The following is a 19,125-nucleotide window of genomic DNA, read 5'->3' on the forward strand; positions in this document are numbered from 1 at the left end:
TTATCGCATCCGGCTGGACACCAAAGAGCGCTGGAAACCGAGTATTATTTCTTACTAGTTGAGATTCGTTACCATACTCAATTAGCCTTCCTTCTTTCTCATTCCCGGTAACAAACCCATATTCTTCTGTTACTTTTTCTTCTGCTTCTTCCCCTACAACCGCACTCCATTCCCCCATGACTACTAGATTTTCACCTTCACTTTTGTACTGAATTACCCATTAAGTATCTTCAGATACTTTCTGTAGCTCTTCATCGTCTGGTTTCGACGCTGGGATGTATACCTGAACTATTGTTGACGGTGTCAGTTTGCTGTTTATTCCGATGGGAACAGACCTGTAACTGAACTCTTCCAGTGGCTCAGTGCCTGTCCTACCTTCCTATTCATAACGAATCCTGCTCCTGTTAAACCATTTTCTGCTGCTGTTGATATTACCCTATATTCATCTGGCCAGAAATCCGTGTCTTCATTCCGTTCCACTTCACTGACCCCACTACATCTACATTTTTCTTTTCAGTTTTCCTAGTTTCCCTACCACGTTCAAACTTCTGGCACTCCACACCCTTTCACGTAGGACTTTATTCTTTCACTGGTTACTCGATCTTTTTCTCATGGTCATTTCTCCCATGGCAGTCCCCTCCTGGAGTTCCGAATGGGAGACAAGCCTGGAAACTTTTGCCAATGGAGAGGACGTCACAACGAAAATGAGAAAAAAATTATACTATATTAGGGAAAAGAAAGATTGCAATATTGTAGTCTAAATATCTAAGTAAAGGTGTGTGTGGTCTCATGTGTAAGAGTAAAGACTTGCTGATCAGCAGACTGCACAATGATATCGTATCTCTCTCTCCGTTCAACCTTTATAAAACTGAAAGGTAGCCCGGTAGGGAATATATAAAAGATTGACAATGAAGCCATATTTACTATCAACATTTATTTTATCAAAACAGACAGCAATTATGCTAATCAAGTTATTGATTGAATACCTTATACAACTAACAGGTGGTTTAAGAGTACTATGGACAAGGATCCTGGGTGGTAGAAGTGAGTCAAGTATTCTGGCCCTAAAAGTGTGGATAACATAATCTGAATTGATCTGACGCTGAGGAGACTTTGACTGATCAAATCTACAGTAGTTTCTCTATATAGGTGCAGCTGAGACCAAATGGCGATTGAGATCTGTACGCCCTGACAATGCCGGAGCGGTAGTACGTTACCCTGTTTGCTTCGTGCCGCGATGCAACTTGCAGCTGGCGAGATGTTTGCGGCGGAGGCGAGACGTGAGGCGGCAGCTGTGAATCGATCGCGGTCACGAAAGAAATGCAAAAATCTCACGGTTTAGCGATCAGACAGACGGATCGCAATTTATTCTCTACCAGAGGCCTGTAATCACGGCAGATTTCAGTTTGTGGCATCCGTTCGCTGGTCGTACCAAGGACCAGTTTGTCTCACTTATACGACAGAGCACACTAGGATGCCAAACGACAAGACTGGTAAACTAAAGCCGTTCTAGGCGCTACAGTCTGGAGCAGAGCTGCCGCTACGATCGCAGGTTCGAATCCTGCCTCGGGCATGGATGTGTGTGATGTCCTTAGGTTAGTTAGGATTAATTAGTTCTAAGTTCTAGGCGACTGATGACCTCAGAAGTTAAGACGCGTAGTGCTCAGAGCCATTTGAACCATTTTTTGGTAAACTAAAAATGAATATGTGTGCCTTTACCGAATGAGTTGTCCGAGATGTTTGAAGTCACACTGTTGGCACAGTAAGAACATCACCACAGGCTCCACAGTCTAAATTACTCACAAGTGAAGTCAGTCTTTGGACAGGTCCCTAGTACCAACCACACATGCCAGAGCCTCGACAAGAAGATGCTTCCAGACCAAAGTCCTGCACCCGAGTGCTTCGCTCCTCTATAGAAAAAAAAAGAAAAAAAGTCCCGCTTTTCCGCGAAGTGTACGAACGACACCACCTTCACGCCATCTTGAGCCAATCACAGTGCTCTAGAGGCGCTAAATCTCCCCTCCCACACCACAACACAAAATAATGTGTGACCAGGGCAGTAGTTCAGAAACCAGTGTTTCTGGAAAAAGTAGAAACTGCCAATTACTGGCTTTTTTGTTTTCTAGGAGGGGGCAGCTGATTTTCTCTGAAGTCGTGTCACTTCCCACTCCAACAAGTGAACAGATACAATCTTAAAGATCTTTGTCTAAATTGCCTTTACCTTGCAGCTTGTTAGTCCTAGCTATCAGGTGTAATAAAGATCTCCAAACGTTTCCCAGACGTAAGAGTTTCTTATACAACCGAGGTGGTTGATGGAAGTGATTCACAGACCTATTTGCAGTATCGGCGAACATGAAAACTTGTGAATTTTTGTTACGCATGGCTATGTACACAATGCCTGGTTTATGACTCCACTGTGTAGACATGTACCTTCAGTCCAGCAGCCGGCCGCCGTGGTCTAGCGGTTCTAGGCGCGCAGTCCGGAACCGCGCGACTGCTACGGTATCAGGTTCGAATCCTGCCTCGGGCATGGATGTGTGTGATGTCCTTAGGTTAGTTAGGTTTAAGTAGTTCTGTTCTAGGGGACTGATGACCACAGTAGTTAAGTCCCATAGTGCTCAGAGCCATTTTTCAGTCCAGCATCCTCAGCCCTGCCTTCTACTGGCGCCACTTCAGGTAGCTCAGCGTTGTTCTGCTGGAGACTTGCCTTTAGGAGTGGCTGCCCTGTCTACCCTGTATGGCGGTGGGCCTGTCCAGCAAGATTTACTGAGGGATGAGCTCGTTGCCAATTGCTTTCAACTCTGAATATGCTGTTACCGTGAGCTAAGAACCATAAAAATGCCTCATGCTTTTAGCACTCTACTAGGTTCCATCAACGTCTATTCAGGCCATTAACTTTCTATAGTCTAGGTCAAGGTGCGTCAGGTTGTAATAAAATATTTAATGATTTTCCATATGTGGAAAATAGGTGAGAGAGTAGCTTGTCCTCTCTCACTGCCCTCTACCTGCCATTGACTTCTCCATTGGTAGTGTCTCACTTCAATATTGTTTAATGTGACACGAACCAGAGGAAATAATTGAAAACAGTAGGAGAATCTCATCCTGACAACCGATATATATGTGAAGAAAGGTCATTTTGCCAATCAGGATGGCCTGATACGTGGGGACGCGCTGGCGCCCGTCGCTTTCTCCGTTCGATTCACCCGGATCGGTTGTTTCCCTCTGGCGTTGCTTATGTTTGCCTCGTTGGCCGGTGGTGGTGCTGGTGGGCTGTCAGGCGGACAAGGTTTTGGCTTCGGAACGGCCGGTAGGTATCGCTGCTCAGAGGGTGAAACTTGTGTTTGTGTGGAGTTAGCTGGATCTGACCGGTGTATGTGGCTCGGAGTGCGGAAGCGGGCCTGATATTGCAAGTTCTTGAGGCGTGACTGGGCCATGGTCTTCTACACAGGACGCTGAGCAATGTGTTATTCATTTTGGCTAGTGGAGTTGAACTATGTACCACGTATCTGTCTATTGAAGAAGTAGACATTCAAGCTTTGTAGCTTTGCACTCGGGCCTACCCGTGTTATCGCTAACTTCTACCTTTTCTTATGAGTGCCAACATTGTATTGGAACTGCGACTTACTGGTGTAATAATATTATGCTTTGTCTTATCGTTGCCCTTTTAAAACTAGTCTGTTTGTGATGGGGCAATTTTACATATTTTCACATTTGAGGTCTATAGTTAATTCTTTTAACCATTTCATAATTTGCCTTTGTCTTGATGTGATCTATCTTTGCAGAATTTTATCTTACTATATTCAGGGGCTGTTAACAATGTTTCTTTTGGCTGTGACTGTGTGTTTGTGCTCTTCTGTAGCAGCACTGCAGCGAGCACCTAGTCCATGTCTAAATCGATGTCCGGAGTACGACGCCTTGGCCGACCAGTACCAGAGGGAACGGGAGGTTCTTTTGGCCACGGAGAAAATGACAACCAATACAGCGGCCACTGAGTTCTTCGGGTTGCAGTGTTTGGGGATCATGCATTAAGTTAAGTTTCCTCTGCAATGGGATGCCAAGGCGTCTGTTCCGTTTGCTATACTGCTTATACATTTACCTTCAAAACTATACAGGAAGGAGACTAGTGTTCAGAATTATGCCTTACATGCAGCGGGAGTTGAACTTATGTACATTTTAAAGAGAAATACTTCATGGGTAGCAGAAATTGTAAATTGTGTGATTTGTCCTATTGCGCTTCCCCAGGTGACCTAATTAAAAGGAACTTATTTCAACTTTATTATTCAAGTGCTTACAGTTAGTATAGAAGTTATAAGAAGTTCTTTTTTTGCAAATAATTCAATCAGAAAGGTTTTGTGTAATGTATTTTTCTGACTTGTGTATCTTGTTCAGAAGAAACTTATTTCACCTTTATTATTCAAGTGCCTTTGTTAAATGAAACTGATTTTACCTTTTATTGTTGAAGTGCTTACAGTTAGTATAGAAGTTATAAGAAGTTCTTGTTTGCACCTAATTCAATTAGAAATGTATTGTTTGATGTCTTTTTCTGACTTGTGAATAAGAGACACTTGTAGGAAATTTTTGGTAAATGCTGTGCCCTTTGGGTTAAACTATTGATCAGTAATAAATTATTAGTCCTCTGTACTTGTTATTATTTCACTTGTCACCGGTTTGCATGTAAACTCCACGTTGCAGCCCATGACAAAACACATCCCAGCTTGATCTCATTCTTTCAAGGGGTCATTGACTCACATGAAGCTGCAAACCAGCAAGAGTACTTATAAACATTGTCGTGAGTAGTATGAATTATGTTAGAATTAGTACTAAATCACAGACTTCCCATAAACATTTGATATGCAGTTAAAAGAAATATACCCATTCACACCATATCCTGAGGTCAAAAATGTCTAATGTGTTCTGCAGTCTAAACTGTTCTCTGCTCATAGAGTTACCCCTGCTCAATCACTTATTTGGTCTCAATCATCAAGCACATACATTCTCAAATTCTCAATGAACAAAGAAATCATATGTGTAATCTGTTTGTCTTAGTACCTAAGTTGTGTAAATTTGTGTTTTATTTTCTATGACATGAAAACAAATAAGGCACATTATTAGGTTATTCATAAATGTGCAGAACAAACATACACATCACAATCAAGACAGTTCAATTGATACACAGAAAAACACAAAAAGATATTACATAATAATATTATAGAAAGGTATCCTATCGCTCCCTCCACAGGGTTCACTGGGAGACAAATTTTGCAATTTAAAATGTCACTTGAACTGAAAATATGGCACTCATGCACATGCACAAACCGTGACAGGTAGGACTGAAAAACAGCAATTTGTACCAGAGTGGAATGGCCTCTCACCCAGCACATTATGTGACAGAAGTGGCAGCAGACATCTCTGGCATTTCCTCTCGTCTCGCAGCATATGGTGTCTGGGCAGCAACTGCCATCTTGGGCAGCTTATGGACTGCTGCTGGATCCTTGGCGTCATCCTGGTCAGGCCGCAGTCAGCCATCAGCCACTGGCGTAACGGCATTGCATTTGATGTGCAACTCGCCCCCCTGGCGTAGAAATCCATTCAGCGTTAGCGAGATGTGGGGCAGCCCTGCTCTTCCCATTCACCTCTGCATCGGAACGCACCTGCCGGCACAGGACATCAGATTAGCTCGACTCTTGTCGACGGGACGCATCACTCTCAGCACCCAACTGAGTCAGTTAGGTTGGGCACGCATGTCAAATGTGGTGCGTTGCGACTTTCTTGTCTCTCGATTAGCGGCCTGGCGGGTCGTTGGCCGCTAGAGGGTTGCTACTGGCACGTGGTAGCGTCCTGCCGTCTGAGCTGGCTTGAGACGTACCGCCTGCGGTGGTAGATGACCAGGTTGAGTGACATAAGCGCATCAACTAGTAGTGACCCGGATATGTCATATGAGGCAGTGCGGTCCCCTGCTCACCTGGGCTGCCACAGCTGACTCAATATGGCTGCCCACTCACTTCACCCCTCTCTGGCTGTCGTGGGCCATGATGTTCAGTCTACCATGTTGGTTCTGGAGTCTGGACAATCCTCAAGTGTGGTCAAGTGCTATATTCTCTCACAAACGTCATTACATCGATATAATCAATTAACAGAAAAAACACTAATGAATACATATATATCTTTACTTAATATATTTATTTATACATTTATTTATTTATTTTACTACAAAGGACGCAAATCCTAAAATAAATTTAATGACTGCATGGCCCTGTTAACATTGTATAGACGTGAATTAGGTGGTGTGAGGTGTCTTTGTTTGTGTGTGCACGTGTATTTCTTGTTTTTGGTTAGTTCTGCTCCTGTCATGCACACTAATTTTACGCTGGCGCTACGTCTATACCTCCACCAAACGTGCAGACGTCTCCCAATACTATGTACTAACTTATTGTACTACCCTATGACTCTGCTAATACTACTGAAGCGAATTTTCATGCATTTATTCCTCTTATACACCTCTTTTATTTTGCGATGGCTTTAGGGTGAAGTTTTGCTGATTCCTGTAATTATTACGTGTCTGTCATCTTTTCCTATGGTTAAACTGACCTTCCTTGAGGTGATTAAAATTTTGCTGTCTGTTTTACTGATTTTTATGGTACGGTTTCTACGTGTTACTTCGCCAATTGTCATTTCCGTGCCCAAAACTATCGCCAAAATTATTCTGCTGTGAAAAATATGGGGGAAGGGACTGCTGTTGCTGATAGCTTTGATGGTTCCAGTTTTGGCCTCTGTTACCTGAAAACTAATTGTTAGCATAGTGATTCTGATGACTGTAATTTTGCCGGTTACTAGCCCGGCGATGATCAGAATCGTAAAAAGAATTTTGCTGTCTTCAATTACAGTTAACATCTCCGTTTTGCTTATTATGTGAAGAAAAATTGTTCCGCCGTGATTTGTGCGAATCATCAACTTCGTAGAGTTGTAAGACACCGCGAAATGCATCTGTGTTATCCTTTTGATGACCAGTCAGCAAATATTTCGGCAGTTTTGAAATACAAAGCTGTATAAGCTCGAATGGACTCTATGGCTTTGTTAAGTGTTGGTTTTGTTGTATCATGTGTTCTAAAAATTATGTCATTTTTGCAAATTGCGACTTATGGAAATGTCAAACTAAGGACGATGTGTTGTGTCTGACCATAATGCCTCTAGAAAAGCGTTTTGAAATTCCTCCAGGCAGTAACATTGACGTGCAATTGCTCGTTTTCTCATGGCTGGTTCGCCGTATATTAATTCCAGCTTTCAGTTACCGGGTATTGACGTGGTAAACGATAAGTAAATTGATGGATACAACATGAATGTAAATCTTGTGCACTATTTCAACGTTGAACTTACGAATTGAGAGAAAGTGTTTGAAGCCAAAGCTGTCGTGTGCCGGGGAGTTACCAATTGTGATTAGAGCAACAGTTGTCAAAAGAAAAATCCCTCTCATGTGGGAGTAGACCTGATCGTTGATGTTGCGATGAAGCATGTCAAAGCAAATTTGAAGAGTGTTTTGTTGTACTAAAAAATTTGTTGGCAATCTCAGAATTTATGTTGCATAACTCCTGCTTACGCCTGTTGCTCATAATTTATTGATTTTCGATAGCGCATTGGAAAGATTGAAATTCTTCCGAATCCGCAAAATTTGTCGGTTGCGTTGAGTCGGAATTGTCGTCAGTATGCTGCTGAATTTGGCATTATTGTCAATACCCTCAATTTCAGAGTCTGCCGAGAGCAGTTGCTCTTTAAGTCATGCACGGCGGCTTGAATGTGTTTGATCAGACTTGCGTCTTTTGTGGACCTTACTGGCCAAAACGTTAGGAACTTCCTTATTCATCATGGTAATCAATGAAGCTTTGTCCTGCTCATGAACGTCTGTAATGTCCTGTTTCGTCAGTCGTTCTGTAAATTGTTGTTTTAAATCTGACTGTTCATTCGCCATCCCTTCAACTTCCAAATTAACATCTGGTAAGCCTGTGGTAAAGGTGTGTTCAAGTCGTTTGTCACTTTCTTCTTGTTTTTTGTCTAGTTTCTGCTCGAGATGCTTTCCAAATTGTACGATTTGCTGTACATTGCGTTCGAATCGTTGCACGTTTTGTGGGTTATTCTGTCTGGGTTGTAGGGTTTGTTGCATATCTTTACTGTGTAATTTGTTGAACCATTATTTTAATATCAGTATTAGTACAAGGAATTTCTGGTTGCGAAACTGATTGTTAAATCGTGTCTACATTACATGCTGTGTTGTCTGGCAAAATTTGCATTCTTTTCCTGACATTATTAGTAGATTGAGGCAAATTTTGCAAATCGTTAGACTGAGCGGAATTCTGGTCATCTACTGCAGTATTTTTGGTGTCCTGAGACAAAGTAATATCGGTACAAAAATGTTAGAATCAATATTCCGTTCCATGACAATGCTGTAAATTATCCGACTGGAACTAGTGCAGGCACGTGCTACACTGTTGCGTCAGTGTTCATGGCCAAATTACAAGTAAAAATTTCAGAAATGACATTACTGTCAGTAACTGAACTTCGTTCGGAAACTGTTCTTGTAGCACTAGAAATTCGAGATTTACTGTTGGCAGTAGTATGCGGTTTGACCATTATTCTACCAAAAGAAAAATATTTTGAAACACAAAATAAATCATACAAAATCACAAATGGGGCGCTGAAAAAATACACGGATGGTTAATAAAAGAAATGTGCAGCGGCAGTAGCAATAGAGACTATAGTATAGCAGACTATAGAGACTATAGTATAGCAGAAAAGCAGAGCACGTAATCTGTCTACCGAGAAACTGTCAGAAAATTACTTAGAGTTCGTAGTGTAAGAGGTGTCATCAAGTGAAAGTGGTAACGTATAGTTATATTTACTGGTATTTTGTCTTTAAGGTAATGGGAAGTTGATCCTGTTATCAGAGAAATAGTTAAGCTCCTGTTTAAGTTCGTAGGTAATCTCGTAATTCATGAAAAGTGTTAAGCAGTGCAAACGTTAATCAGAAATGCAACATTAAAATGTGTATTGCAATACTCGTGGTCAGAGAACGGTCTGTCCTGTTAAATTTAAGAAAACTGTCCTGTTCGCAATGATGCAACCAATCTGACTGCAAGAAAAATACCAAAAATACCTAGTCGAAAAGTATGTCATTACTGAAATGTTAATTGAATCACACGTAAATTATATATGCCTCACCTGTTTGCGCTTTGAATAAATACTGTTTGCTGCTATCTCCATTCTACTGCGGCATCTATGCGTCCTAAAAATTAAAAATTCAAACTACTAGAATTGTGATGTGAATTGCGTGCTTTAAACTATACAGACATCCACAAAACTTCTCTGCTAATAAATCTCATCGCTGCAATGATCATTGTCACTTAAAGACCTGTTACTGAGATAGGCAGAGAAGAAAATGTCAAACCTGAAAAGATACGATTGCTAACTGACGGAAAAACAGTAAAGTAACTCTATTTAATAGACTTTACATCACTTGAAATATTACTGATTCACCTTGCATTAATAGTGGAAAGACCTGAACATATCCTCTTTACTTTCTTACAAACACATATGCTATCCATCACTGAAGAAAAATCAGTACATCACACTCCGTTACGATATCACAAAATTCCCCAATTCTAAATCCCTGACCAAATGAAATACCATGCTTGGATGTCTCGGCAAATCTTTCGATGTCTTCTAAATAAGTTTACAAAATATCTTTCCTTAAATGAAAAACAATATAAGAAAATTATTACCGGCACACAGCACGGCCTAAACATATCTTACTCCAGCACAAGATACAATTCGACTTCTCTCTCTCCAAGACTGAATTCCATTCACAAGCAAAGGTCCTACTAACAGTCTCTCGCAGCGCAACATTTTTGGCAGATATGGTTCCCGCTGTCACTCAGATGCTATTTATTGAAGCTTTACTTTTCCGCGTGAGATCCAGAATATAATCAATATTACAATTTTCTGTATAAAACAAAACCCTTACAACCAATAATCAAGCTCCTCTTTCCCCCGAAGATGTAGTCGATGGTCATTCTCTTGAACAACGTAAGCACATCATACATTGCGCGGGGAAAGTAATAGGCCTTCGGATACAGGGAGGTCCGAGATTTCATAAAGATTTAACCACGTCAGGCGTGACACGGTGGTAACAAGATATTCTGTATCAGTCCCCAAACGCCTGACGGCACCCCTAGACCACATGGACTTGCCGCTACATCGTAGTATAATTATCACAGATTAGCAGTTAAGAACTGTTTAGACGTTTGTTTTGATCACGTTTCGTGTAAGAATTAGCTGATCGGGAAGTTCACTGATGGAATATTTTCTTGGGGGTATTTCCGCCAGGTTACAGATGGAAATTACTTATGTTACGGAGTTGTTCGCCGTATGTTTAACTAACAGACCCTAGGAAAGAAGTAAAAGAAAACGTGTCCATGTGGCCGATTTATGCTCGATTGCTGTGTTTCCACAGTGTCTCAGTGTTCAGAAGCCGAAAGTGTCTGTGCAATGTACACAAACTCTAGAAAACAAGTGACACATTACGGAATAAAAGGAACCCACAGCGCTCAAAATGCAGTCGACAAAATCGTAGTATTAACTTACAGTGGATACGAACGCCAGCGCCAGCGACAGCGGGAAGATGAATGAAAGCCTGAAATGCCTCTTGGCATATAGTAAGTGTGTACCACAAATGGCTCGATGCTGTAGTGCTTCAAGCAACAATGAGTGTTGTAAATTATGATGACTGTGATATAAATTATTAGTCTCAGTAAGATATTGTTACAAAAATATAATGAGTTCTACTCCAAAATTTAAAATCCTGAATATATAGAACTTAATAGCTGAAAGCAAGGCGCGTTACGCCAGTCGGCTTTTTTTTTTATCTTTATTAATCCTCGCGACAGCCGTGCAAAATTAGCGGCAGCGTCCACCGCAAGGCCAAATCGAAGGTGAAAGTGCGTTTTTGTGCCACACGTCGTCATAATTATCGTATTTCATAAGATTCTACGGACGTTGGTTAAACATTATGAAACACTAGGGGCACCCATGCCGCCGTAATTAGTGACCTACGACTGGGGTCCACTCACCGACCCTACATGAGCTGCACACGGCTCTGAGAAAGCTGCCGATGATTTCTCGTCTTGTCCCTCTCACGACAACAGGTGCAAGTGAAGTTAGGTTCCGTGGGATCCTTTCTGCTTAGGCCGCTCAAGAAACCTACTCTCGTGAGAAGGGTCCTGGTTTGATCCTACTCAACTGAACTACTAGGACGATCATGTTCGACAATATTCTTGGGTGCACTGAATGATCCCAGTTCACGTCTGTGTAAAGTTACGTCCAGCATTGTTGAGCACCATCGTTTTGTGGTCCAGGTGTATGGTGTGAGGATCTACGACGTTGCATGGGGGTACTGATGTCCATACATTTGAACACAGTACATTCACCAGCAGTACATTGAGCATGCAGTACAGGAAACAAAATCAAAATTCGGAGTAGTTACTAGAATCAAAGGAGAAGAAATAAAAACTTTGACGTTCGCTGATGACATTGTAATTCTGTCAGAGACAGCAAAGGACCTGGAAGAGGAGTTGAAAGGAATGGACAATGTCTTGACAGGAGGATATATGATGAACATCAACAAAAGCAAAACGAGAATAATGGAATGTAATCGAATTAAATCAGGTGACGCTGAGGGAATTAGATTAGGAAATGAGACACTTAAAGTAGTAAGTGAATTTTGCTATTTGGGGAGCACAATAACTGATGAGGATCGATTTAGAGAGGATATGAAATTTAGACTGACAATGGCAAGGAAAGCATTTCTGAAGAAGAGAAATTTTTTAAGATCGGGTATAGATTTAAAAGCCAGGAAGTCACTTCTGAAAGTATTTCTGTGGAGTGTAGCCATGTATGGAAGTGAAACGTGGACGATAAATAGTTTAGACAAGAAGAGAATAGAAGTTCTCGAAATGTGGTGATACTGAAGAATGCTGAAAATTAGATGGGTAGACCACATAACTAAAGAGGAGGTATTGAATAGAATTGTGGAGAAGAGAAATTTGTGGCACAACTTGACTAGAGGAAAGGATCGGTTGGTAGGACATGTTCTGAGGCATCAGGGGATCACCAATTTAGTATTTGAGGGCAGCGTGGAGGGTAAAACTCGTAGAGGATGACCAAGAGATAAATACACTAAGCAGATTCAGAAGGATGTAGGTTGCAGTAGGTACTCGGAGATGAAGAAGCTTGCACAGGATAGAGTTGCAGGGAGAGCTGCATCAAACCTTTCTCAGGACTGAAGACCACAATAAAACAACTTTCACCAGCCAGTTATATTGTGACACTTGTACTCCTTTCCAATGGGCGCCTTTTGAGCGGTACATTCGGTCGTCACTTGATTGTTACAGATGACAATGCGCGACCGCATTGAACAGTGCCAGTGTAGGAGCTCTTGGAACGAGAGGACCTTCGACAAACTGACTGGCCAGCTCTTCCCACCAGACTTAAATCCCATCGGGCACGTCTGTCATGCATTGAGAAGAAGTATGCATCAACGACCTTCCAGCAGTTGTGAAAAGCACTGGTTGAGGAAAGGAAACCTCTAACACAAGAACGCCTTACGAACCTCTAGGCCAGCATGGAAGCACGTTGCAGAGCATGTATTGCCATCTGTGGTGATGACAGACCTTACTAATAGCCGTGTACAGCTACCTGTAATGTCCTGGTGAACATCATGAATAGTGGTGACGTCAGTGGAATTATTGTATTTGAATAAAAGTGTCATTTCTGTTCTTTTCATTGCGTTTTTCTTTTCAGTTGTGTTCTGTGCTACATTGCAGCAGTTTCTTTGCATGTTGAAAAGTGATGTCACTGAATTTTTGACGTGAAAGCTCTTAATCCTTTTAAATAAACAAACGTTATTAAGATTCTACATGCTTTTTTTATGTCTATATACAATATGTGATCATACGTATCTGGACACCTCGCTGAAAATGACTTACAAGTTCGTGGCGTCCTCCTTTGGTAATGCTGGAGTTCAATATGGTGTTGGCCTACCTTAGCCTTGATGACAGCTTCCAATATCGCATGCATACGTTCAAACTGGTGCTGAAGGTTTCTTGGGGAATGGCAGCCCCTTCTTCACGGAGTGCTGCACTGAGGAGAGGTGTCGATGTATGTCGGTGATGCCTGCCATGAAGTGCGCGTGCCAAAACATCACAAATGTTTTCTATAGGATTTAGCTCAGGACATTGTGCAGGCCAGTCCATTACAGGGATGTTATTGTCGTGTAAACATTCCGCCACAGGCCGTGCAATATGAACAGGTGGTCGATCATGCTGACAGATGCAGTCGCCATCCACGAGTTGCTCTTCAACAGTGGGAAGCCAGAAGCTACTTAAAAAGTCAAAGTACGCCAGTGCCGTTACAGTGCCACACAAAAAAACAAGGGGTGCAAGCCCCCTCCATGAAAAACCTGACCACACCATAATGCAAGTAGGCTGTTTAGGTTTTTATGTTGGTAACGCCATATAGCGCTCTGTATGAAAAACACTGACTGTGCTTTGTGCCGTCTGTGGCTGGTTGGACTCATTGTTGGAATATTCGCTCGTGTAGTGTTGGGCAGTTGCATGGTGAACAGTGCATAGCATTGTACAGTTGGAGGTGAGCCACTAGCAGTGGTGGATTTGGGGAGAGACATGGCAGAGTTTTGAGAGTGGACAATCTGGACGTGTGTTCATCAGAAAAAGGAAATTTGTAAGACTGGATGTCATGAACAGATATATATATATCCTGAACACTATTAAGGTAAATACATTGTTTGCTCCCTATCAAAATCTTTCACTTGCGAACTATGCCTATCAGTAGTTAGTGCCTTCAGTAGTTAGAATCTTTCATTTAGCTGCCGGTATTGGTGCTCACTGTATTGCAGTAGTTCGAGTAACGAAGATTTTTGTGAGGTATGTGATTCATGAAAGGTATAGGTTATTGTTAGTGAGGGCCATTCTTTTGTAGGGATTATTGAAAGTCATATTGCATTGCTCTAAAAAAAAATGTATGTCAGTTTAGTGATGATCAGAATCAGTAAAGAGAGAAATTTCTGAGCACATTCAGGTTTGCTCAGCTGTTTGAAAACCAAATAACGTATGAGGTTTATCAGCACAGTCATTTATAATTTTTCTAAAGGGACGTTTCATATGCGACCCTGCCAGGATACCTCACTGGAATCTTCTGATTTTTTCTTGTAGTTTGTGTAATTAGTCTAGTTATTGTTTATTGCTAGCGTATAATTATAGAGAAAATCTCCTTTGTAGTTGTAGTTTTTCATTGTTGTACTGTAAAACAGTTGTGGCATGTATGTAGATTTGCACCAAGCATTTTGCAGCTACGCTTCCAATTAATTGGATATTATTTTCAGCGCTATTTTAATGTGTTTTCTTATTTTGCCCTTCAAATTGTGCTTTTGAGTGTTATTGTGTGAAATATTGCGACAATTATGGCGTGTGAAAAATGTAATACTAGGCTCCGAAGTAAACTGAGAAAGGACAGTGAAGACTAGAGTAGCGTGTTAGAGCCATCGTGTAATGAATTAAATAATGTTCAACATAGTAACTTGATAATTGTGCATAGGGAAATGGGCCAGCCAATAAATAATCGTGTAGACAGTGAACTAGCTAGTGAAAATGGTAGTTAGTATTGTCGATCGGTTAGTCGGAAACAGCTCGCCCATGTAACCTGAAATGACAGGACACAATCTCGCAAATACCTTAGATTCAGGTTTTGCGTCCTCACATTTCTCAATTAAGTCAAGACACATTTTCTGCTTTTCAAAATGTGAATGTTGCCATTGCAAATGCACTCTTGACAAGCATAGAGGAACAGATGCTAGACACTAATACACTGTTATTGCAATTAATGTAACAAATGAAACAAAATCAAAAACAAATGGAACAACATCGGAGACAAACACAGCATCAGCTTCAAAAGTTAGACACAATGGAACAAAATCAGGAACGAACTCAGCAACAACTACAAAAGTTAAACACAATGGAACAAAATCTTCAAAAGTTAAACACAACTGAGTAAACGCTTGAACAAACGTGAAGATCTAACTGCTGAGTTACATAAAATCGAATCGAAATGTCAAAAAGTCTGTAATGACGTAAAAACACAAAGTTGTGATCATTTCCAACCTATTTTTTCGCGTCCTGAAAATGCATTACAGAATCACGAAGCAGCCATATAAGAACTGCGAACAATTGTTCATGAAAATCATGACACCTTTCAAACTAAAATTGACTCAGTTGCATCTACCGATTTGGTTACGGGACTTGCAAAAACTCAAGAAAACTTAAAGGACATAGTAGATACGCTTTCAACACAAATGGGCACTCTGAAACTTGGTTCAGAAAAACACACAGAGGATATCAGTTCATTATCAGAGAAAGTAGCCGAACTTCCGGATCACTTCGCTAACTTATTTACAAAGGTAGATGGTATTCTGAATGACACAACACCAGTAGCCTTTACTGACACAGACGAATATGAAAAAAATAGAAAATTCAAGCAAAATCTGAATAAAATTAATACGCAACACAAAAGGGAAATCTGGGGAGTACAAGATCAGTTGGCACAAGTAATACAAGTAATACATGAATTACATATTTCAGAAGACACTCGCACTCCAATGCGGGAAGAGGGACATAGAAATACGGAACAGCAACAAAATAATAACACAGGGCATTTCAGAAATTATGAAAGAAATTGGCAAGGTATACCGAAATTTGAGATGGAATCGCCGAAACGACATAACAATGACCGATATGCGACACGCCGACATGCTGATTTTGACTACAAGCTGTTTATTACTACACGTAAATTCAAAACAATTAAGAATTCCGTCAGCAACATTCATCCACGAGCATGGCTTCATCAATTGCCTCATTGTTTTCATCCCAACTGGTCATTGGAGCACAGATTATAATTTATGTGTGGCTACTAAGAGAATGAACCAGTTGTAAGAATGCGATCGGTCATTCACGATTGTCACAGTGAAGGAGATCATGTTTTCCTCTCAGCATATTGGTCTCAAGCTACTCAAGATCGTGTAAAACATAACATAATAATGATGAAACATTTTGAACAATCTGAACTTTCCAGTCTTGTCAAACATTTCAAGACATGTTGCATAAGGATCAGTATCTGTCAAACCCATGCAGCCTCTCAGAACCTATTCTCATCTGGTTAGTCAAATTGCCTGAAGATTTACGACTTATTATTTTGCCAGGACGTTGCAAAGACGACATCGAAGCTTTTCAGGGACTGTTATAATAATTGGAAAATGACACTGACAATCGGGGGAGGCGAAAACAGGGACACAACAACTACAGGTCACATTCATCACAGTTGCGCGATGACAGAAATAATAACTGGACATGACAAGGCTATTCTTACTACGCAAATCGTGACCAAAACAGACACCACCCATACCACCCATATGACAACCGTTGGCAGAGTAGTAATAATTACAGGGAAAGATCACCTCTCACGGGAACGACTACGACAGAGACAATCATAGCAACAGACAATATGGGAACCAGACCTGTTATTATCAAGGGAGACAGAACAATTTCATACACAACAGCCCAGCACGCAGTTACGACTCATGGAGATGTTCTCCACCACGTGACCGACAAGAATGAAATTAGAGAAACTGCCCACATGATGACAGACGATATAATCTTAACAACACACCAGAATTTAATCATAACTGGCGGGATGCAAACACGGCAGGGCCCTCTCGACAAGTTGAAATTGTAGAAGTTAGGTCTCCTAACCCTAATAACGACGTGCACCAACAAAGAGACAGACAATGACTCGCACCGCAGGCGGCCTCGTGAAGCGGCTGGGCATGAGAAAAATAACATAAGCTAACCTTGAGAAAAATTCCAGTATTTTTAACCGACATATACAACAGAATAATTACTTTAAAGTTGACACTCTGCGTTCTACGAAGAGTAAGGGTTTACGTCCCATTTCACTTGTACAACCGTTTATTGACAGGTAATCTGCTTTTTAACTTAGTCTTTGCAGTAAAATCTTTCACCTCACGTTACTAGTACGCTTAGTCACACTTAGAAACTGTTAAATTGCAACAGTGTTTTGAAGTTAACTATCCAGGAAAGAACCAAGGGAACTTATGTAAACAGTAATTACGAATGCATTGTCATAGTGAACAGACGACACAGTGTTGTGAACAGACGACACATTGTTGTGTGTACATTCTTGCATGTTTGTTGCACAATTACATAACGACTATAAGGCTTACATATTTGGAACATATACTGCTAATGAGATTTAATGCAAGATTTTGATTTACTTGAAAATACAGTCAGAATTTAAAGTATTTTCTGTGAGATTACAGATGACTTAGTATTTAGTTTATTTGACAGCTATACGATTATATCACGACGCTACTACTGAGTGACACAATTTATATTACTGCTTTTGCACTGTATCTGTTTTATATCAACACAGTTTTTCTGAATTCTTCTGTAAACTGAAACAAGTTTTAGTAGTAATTTTTGTGGTATAGATACATTGAGACCGCCCTTTCCATAGTACGTTACAATATAGTACTTTCTTGATAACGGTAATGAACGTAATAACTATGATATCTAAATGCAAAGTATTTCTCTTTTGTTTATTACGAGGTAAGTACATTGACTTCTACAGAACTTTGCTTACGGACGACGATAATTACGACACTGGGCACATTTTTACCGTTAAGTATTGACAGAGATTATCTTACAACAAGACGCACAGTTTAGCTTCGATATTGACATTCCTTTGTAGAAAGCATCGCAAATACGACACGCTCATAGTTGAAAACATATGATTACAGTTTGCTTCTTGTACTTTCTGATATTTACTGAAATGCCTAATGAAATGATGAGAAATATTTTACGACTAATGTCTTTCTAGTTGAAAGGTATTTTACTGCCTTATGAAATGCCATATGGCTATTGAATGACGTTTCACACCTTGCTTTATGTATATATTTGCCTATTTTGTTTAATATCTCATTTCTAGTTACACTGCAGCATTTGTTAAATTAAATATCATTATTTTATGCCTACAGAGGCATTAAATAATAATTTTATGATTTACTTTCTTTAAAAATGTGGCAGAAATAGACATTTCCCATCACAGGAATTGCATACATAATTTTTTTAACGACTTGGCAACTTGTTTGATAGAGTACATTATCGTGATGCATGACTCTAGTGTTAAGATCTGACATAGGTATTAAACATTTCCTATCTTTACTGTAACATTTTTTTCTGCTTGAGCTTTGTCATGTTTACGTATAAGTTATTGCATTTGCTGCTGCTGTTTCTCACACATAGTTCTAATGAATTTTACGTTGTAGTAAGCCAGATTCACTTCTGATTTATTTTTCTTGTTGCTGCAAATTGGCTCATATTAGATGTAATGTAGCATTTCCTTTGCTAATTTAGATATTCTGCTGCTGCTTGCTTTGTCGATTTGCATTTTTTGTCATTGCTGTTTGTGTTAATTGTTTCGTGCTGCTGCATTGCCTCGTCTCTTAGTATATATATTTGTGCTCAGTAGATTTAAGTTAGCTTATGAAGGGGTACGCTATATAAGAGAATGAGTTGTGATGAATTGGCAGAAGTGCATTGAAAAGCTACAAGAAAAGTTTGACAAAAAAAGTAGAGTACAATAAAGAATAATTATTTTGAAATTGGATATGAACAAAACAGGAGGATTTAGGGACAACAGGCATAGATAGTACTTTTTGGGAATAATGATGAACTAAGGAAGATCTCCTAGAAGTAAAGAAAGTTTTGATTGCAAATCAAATACAATAAATACTTCTGTACCAAATGCCATACTGAAAACAAACCCTGTCCTTTCCTTTTGTGTTATTCCGCTATGTGATTATGTACCCTTGTGTATTTGTGTTCCTGCTGTTCAAAAAATATTCAAATGATTTTGAAATATTATGGCACTTAACTGCTAAGGTCATCAGTCCCTAAGCTTACACACTACTTAACCTCAATTATCCTAAGG

Source organism: Schistocerca cancellata, chromosome 9, assembly GCF_023864275.1.
Source record: "Schistocerca cancellata isolate TAMUIC-IGC-003103 chromosome 9, iqSchCanc2.1, whole genome shotgun sequence".
Taxonomy (NCBI): Eukaryota; Metazoa; Arthropoda; class Insecta; order Orthoptera; family Acrididae; genus Schistocerca; species Schistocerca cancellata.